The sequence below is a fragment of the Osmerus eperlanus genome, chromosome 1 (genome assembly GCF_963692335.1).
Source record: "Osmerus eperlanus chromosome 1, fOsmEpe2.1, whole genome shotgun sequence".
Taxonomy (NCBI): domain Eukaryota; kingdom Metazoa; phylum Chordata; class Actinopteri; order Osmeriformes; family Osmeridae; genus Osmerus; species Osmerus eperlanus.
This window is the reverse complement of record NC_085018.1, coordinates 17,463,946-17,470,514: the sequence shown is the minus strand read 5'-3', so window position 1 is coordinate 17,470,514 and position 6,569 is coordinate 17,463,946. Positions and strand designations below refer to the sequence as shown.

At 39.9% G+C, this 6,569-nt stretch overlaps 1 non-coding gene across 1 annotated transcript; it reads right to left on the bottom strand.

Moving 5' to 3' along the window:
* Window positions 1-4,967: 4,967 nt before the first annotated feature.
* Window positions 4,968-5,040, bottom strand: trnaf-gaa (transfer RNA phenylalanine (anticodon GAA)). The gene has a single exon. It is a non-coding gene; the product is annotated as a tRNA-Phe (tRNA).
* Between the last annotated feature and the right edge of the window lie 1,529 nt (window positions 5,041-6,569).

Sequence of the window (6,569 nt, the reverse complement as noted above, 5' to 3'; positions counted from 1 at the left end):
AAGTCAATGGCACATATTGACCCCATAATCTTTTCCATCCATTTCCAACCTACCGCACGACACTCCTTCCTCTAAGTTCTCTGAATCAGCATGTGGTTTGTATGTATGACTGTGGTACAGTAAGTGTGGTCAGCTAAAGGTTGGTCTGGCCTTCATACACTTGTTATTATCTGTCATCAGGGGACTTAATGGAGTCTCCACCACTTCAGACACGTCCTTTAGATGTTAAGAGGGGTTTATGAGCTTTCTGCTGTGTCAGCTCTCTAACACACCCCAGCTCTGAATCCCCTCACACTCTGATCACTCAGCACACAGACAGGGAGCCACAACAGAACACATCTGCAGGGGGCCCAGGTCCATGGCAACAGTAACCGCTGACAACAAACAGCAGTGAGCTCTTTTGCCTGAACACTTGAGGTTCCTCATTCCCTGCTCTAAATATAAAGCTTTGCCACACACAGGTCAATGGAGGCTGATGGCCTGATATAGACAACTTGTTCATGCTCGATCCCCTGAACATGTTTACTACCTCTAAGGCATGCTACTCAGTAACTCCTGTTACAACACCACTCCAAGTCCTCCAAACATCAGAGACAGGGAAAGGGGTCATTCAGGCCCTGTATGAGGACACCACAGCTAGAGCCTGGGAATATACTACTCTGAGCACTGCTAGACAATTGCCAATCAGAGCAGCTTTGTGCCACTGGGCATAGCTCTGACCTAAACCACATCTGTGGTTTCAACTGTGTTATTTATGATTCAGAGAGAAAAAATACATCCTGCCGTTAAAATCATACCCTAGTTGGGCAGCAGATTCATGTGCCAGGGGGTTTGTTCCCATTCCTCCTGGCATAGCCTTGAACATATTTCAAAGAATGTCAATCAGTGCTTTCAGAGCTAGTTTGGCAATGCTGTTCCTTAGCCCTGGTTAGCATTGAGCTTTTTCTTTACCCTCTGTCTCCTGACACTATCTTTAATTGACTCATGTTATAATACACTCACCATGGAAGTCATGACATTTGCTTGGCTTGCCTTGATTCAGGTCACAGTAATGAACAGAACAAGCACACTCCTCTGCTGTATCCGGCTCCTCACAACCGGCTCCACCTTTTAGACAAACACGCTTCACAGGCTGTACGCACGCTGCAAAGTCAAACTAAGATGTCATACAGAGCTGACACATTGGAGTTTATGAATTCTATACCAACCCCAGTTAAGAAGTTTACCCAGTTATTACTCTGGTACAGCATTATATTTTGTGTTACCTGAGGGAGAGGCAAAAGTCTTTTTTCACAAGTCATGTTTTACAAAAAATGACACATACAATACATAATTGAAGGTTAGAACAAATACATCAGCAAACCAGTGTCAAACTAAAGTAAAAAAATAACTTAGGATTCATTAATGTTTTAGTAGAAATAGGAGAACTGTTATATAAAAAACAATAGGTCTTGTACTGAACTGTTCAGTGACATTTAGATACTACTGACTGACATTTATACCTACTGACTGAATGGTGTTTCTGAAAGCTGTTACTGTGCTGCATACAATAAATTGAACTGTTGAAAACAGACCACATCTTCTGACCTATGACCAAATACTAAATGTCAAAAGCAAGATAGAATTATTGTGTTCTAAACAAAACCACAATCCAAGAAATTCTCATAGAACTGCCATGACAACTTATCCAATGTGTGCCTCTCAGTTTATCACATTTCAGTGCTGCCCCAGTAGATTTTGTCGAGTGACGCAAGTATTGCAGTGATCAAAGAATAAAAAGAGTTTATCTTTGATATGACATTGATTAAACAACAACAAAATCCGCCCCTGCTGCTGTGTGTGTGTGTAGCCAATATGTGTCTCCAAATCAAACAATGAGGCGATTCTTCCAGCTTCAGACAAATGACAAATAGCTCACATTCTGTTCCCTACTGCCTGATGCTGTTCATTCAGGAGTGTGCTGACTTGCTGTGTTGTTTGACTTCATATCTGTCTAAGGCCAAACATCATCATGTTGACTGACATAATGGAACATTCTGCTGTGTTGAAAGGTGGCACTGGTCAAAGCTCACAAATATGTAATGTCTGTCTCTGTCTCTCTCTCTCTCTGTCGCTCTCTCTTTCTCTATCAATAGCTCATCCTTCTCTCTTCTCCCTCTTCTCTTTCATCCATGAAGTTTCAGAATGATTTTCAGTTCTAGAATATCAATTCTGTCTGAGTCATGTGTGAATGTGTTACAGTAAATTCAGCGGAATCTGTAAAGGTGAAGTCTGTAGTTAATCCACCAGCAACGTCTTATATAAAATTAATTGATGTTCTTGATGTTGATTCTTGTGCTTTTAGGGATGTAGTCATGGCATCAAAACACTCTGGACTTTCTCAAGTCTGGAACGGACTGCTTGTGTCCTGCTGCACTCTTTCCTCACCAGGGAGCCAGTCTGGATCATTTCTATTTGGCAGAGAGCACATGTAGGGCTAATGACAGCTCATGGGGCAACCAATTATACTATATGTATGTACCTGTATGTGTGTGTGAGTGTGTGAGTGTGTGTGTGTATGTGTGTGTGACAGAAAGAGCTTTTGTGTGCAAAAGTTGGAGTCTGTTTTACTGTAGATAAAACTTCTATGTGTATGTGTTTAATTGTCTTTTAGTCCCATCCTTCTGTCATATTGGGTGTGAATGCATGCTGTTCAATATGCAAGTCAGCAATTTGTCAGCTAATTGTACCCTGTTTGAGTTATTCTTGGAAAAAGAGAAACCATAGAACAGCCAAAGGTGGCGAGGAACGAGGAGGAACCAGGAAGTGAGGCCTGTTTGGGCGTCAGCTGAATCATAACAATGTTACAGTAATTTTCTCCTTGAAACTCTTTTTCTGTAACTGACTCCAAACAGGACAATGTGCAGCCGTTTGAATCCATTCAGAACAGCACAAAACTGTGCTTGACAATCAACTAACAGTTTGGTGAACATACACTGAAAAACAGGTCCTGGCTTGTACAAGATATGCTATCTGGTCAATCATTAGCTTGTCTATTAAAATGTACTGAGGCCTTGTCACACTTGTCGACCTGATATCACAGAGAGTGTGTTAATGAACCTCATTTACTTGGATCAAAATATCCATGTATACAGGCATTCAGACTTCAGAGGCATTCAGGGGAAGCTAGGACAAATAGTAAGCAAAAGTAATATACAGTATGGACTGTATATATAGGTTCTTCTACAATCAGAAATGAACAAATACACACATTAACATTAACAACTCCCCATCATGGGTGTTATAATAACCATGTCCTTCTAGCACAAACAACCTCCAGACTGGAGAAAAGATTAAACTGACAAACTAACAGATATGGCACTAGTCAATACATTGGGCATTGAACTAGAGCTAGCCAAACTGTACTGTATAACCTAGAGATGTAACCTTGAGATGGTTACATAACCAGACCACAGAAGCAGTATTGAAAGCACTTACACTAAGATAATACTCCCATCAAAGCAGATAACATAAATGTAACAGACATACGTATGGGCAGATTTCTTTCTTTCTTTAATACATTTTTAAGGTTAGGGTTAGTCATGATAGCGGAGAGGCAAACGAGTATAGATGAGAAAACAAGACAGTGCTAAACTCTATAGGCACACAAGGCCCATGTGGCTCAGATAGGGTGCTCTGGAGTGTGGAGAGAAGAGGAAAAGGAGGAGTACAGAGAGATGGGGTAAAGGGGGGGGGGGGGGCTTTGGAGTGTTTGGGGAATGATGGGGGAATGGACATTGTCTGTTTTCAGTAACTGTTACGTAAGAGTGTTTGGCTAGTGTGTATTAACAACCATGTGTGAACTTCCTGACTCCTCAGAGCATACCTTCACCTTTCTGAAATTACAGTCAGATGCCCCCACACTCTTTTAGCTTTTTTTTTAGCTCTTTTATGTAAACAGGACTAGGCAGGGATAAACTAGAAACAAAATATTTCAGACACACAAACCAAGACAAAATAAATGAGGGACTTTTGTTTGGTCTGGTATATACTCATTAATGTGGAGTGGCAATAACTGAAGACCAAGCATGATTCGACTAAATCTGTACGTCAACCACACATGACTGTGTTGACTTACAAGGCAATATTAATTGTTTAAGGACTGGTAATGTGTATATGACTGTTTGCGATAAGTAATGGTAATATGAGTGTCAAGCTACATGTCAAGCCAGCCAACCATATTTTATGGGATACATACTGTACAGTCACCTAATATCAAAAAGCATCAGGCTGAACTGTGCACCTGCTCAGTCTACTAAGACTCCATTTACTTATTTACGTTTACTTTATTCATGTATCAGCTTCAAATACTCATATATAGTCAAAATATATTCCTATTCCTTTCTGTACTGATGGAACCAGCCGCCACTGGCTAAACTAATTTCATTGAGCTCTGACGTATGCAGTCCATGCTCCTCTTAATTTTCTTTTTCTAACAAACAACGTCATTCAAGTCTATGCTAAATGGTTATTTCTATTGGTTTCGAATGTCCTCGGGTGAGTAAACAAAATCAAGCAGTAGATAAATGGTCGTACAATGCCCCCTTGTGGAATGTTGTGTGTAAAGCTTACTTTTCCTTTTTTATATGCGGCAATCAAAATCAATCAGAATTAGAATGGGCTTTCTTCACCATGTAAATTCACATAAACAAGGAATTTTCTGTGGCAGGAAAGTGCATACGATAAACATACAAATAGCATGGATCTATAATAGTAGAACAAAATAATAACCTGATACATGGTGGAAAACGCCTTGGAAATAGATTTTCCATGGTGGAAAATCTATTTTTGTTTCATAAGTGCTTCGCATGTAAGGTGTGCAGAGTAATGACAGCTTAATTTAGTTTAATATGTAGGCACTGTTAAATTACGAAAATGTCATAAAGCAGCCAAATGTTCCACTGTAATGATTCCCAAAAAACACATGCTGCCGAAACCCGGGATCGAACCAGGGACCTTTAGATCTTCAGTCTAACGCTCTCCCAACTGAGCTATTTCGGCGCCATGAATGTAAACGGAATAGTTTTCAATTTAAAATTACTATATAATTAAAGGCTACAAATTGGCTACTAGTCTTTTTTTTCTGGGAACTACAAACAGGCGAAATTATTCCAACTGATTACGCACAAGACAAGGTTTAGGTCTAAATTATTCAGAATGTGTATCTAATGTGGAGGAAATCGTATTGAGAAATAACCTCTGGAAGCGAGCTTACAAATTACATGGCACTGTGACTCTGGGTTACTTTAAAGCATGCTCTTGATTTTTGTAATCATTTTAATTCGGTTCTTAATCATATTCATGTAAGGCTACATGCATAATTGAATAGCCTACTTTGTCCTCTACACACACTTCGGGTCAAAGCCAGTATCTGACAGCTGGGTCAGGAGACCAGCTGGACGAAGCAAGCGAAATCATTAATGACAGTTTAGAAACGGCTTTTTTAAGAAATGTAAAGGTAGTTTGAATGTAAAAAAAAAAACGCAATTAATTTCCCCAAACACTGTCCCAACATTATAATTTACGTTTCCAGAGTGTGGCAATAAAAAAAACCACACTAGATGAATGATAATTTCTTAATGTTCTTGGGAAATAGGCTACGGGCCATATGAAAGCATTTTGATAATATTTTAGCGTAATGGATTATTTGTAGTGACTGATAAACACGGTGTGTTGAAATAACATATAAATAATTTCCCAGATAGTCTAACAGTAGACAGTCTTCCTGCCTTGTTGGTTCCTCATCCAACATAGCAGTAATACCAGGACTATAGTAATACTGCAGCAGTTGTGGGGGTGGTAGTTTGGCTCTCAAACTCGTTACATCTGCATTATCTTCCAATGTTATCGTCAGTGTTTTGTTTTTTTCTTCCTGTGGGCTGCAGTGTTGCTCTTAATACTTATTTATCCTTCCCTGCTCTTACCTCATCTCTCCCTCCTTACCTGTCCTCTAATCTCCTCTCTCTGTTGCTTTGGCTTTTTTCTCTTCTCCCTCCATCTCAATTTTCTCCTGCTTCTCTACCTATCTCTACTGCTCCTCTCTCTCTCTTCTTGCTGATCTTTCCCTCTCCCATTCTCATCTCTGTTTCCCCCAAGGTGACTTTCCTTCCTCCACAGGCATTGCAGATGTTTTCCATTGTTCTGGAAAGCATGAGTGTGGAAAAGAGATGAGAGAGACAGGGAACAAAGGGTGAGGAAGGGTGGAATGTCGGAAGACCGGGAGAAGAGGATGAGGAGGGAAAAGGAGGGAACTGATGAGATTAACAGGAGGATACAAATGATATTACTAACTGCACATTCTTTGGTGTAATCAAATCAGTATCATACGCATGTGAACTTGTGAACACACACATATATACTTATATAGATACATACAGTGTGTACAAACACACACACATGTCTGTTATTGACAAAATATGTTATTTTTTATTGAAGACATCCCCACAATTTGCTAGTTAGAGTTCTATAAAACACGTCTTCTTGAAATTTGACATGAACCCTCATTGGCACATCAGATTATCACTGTTGTG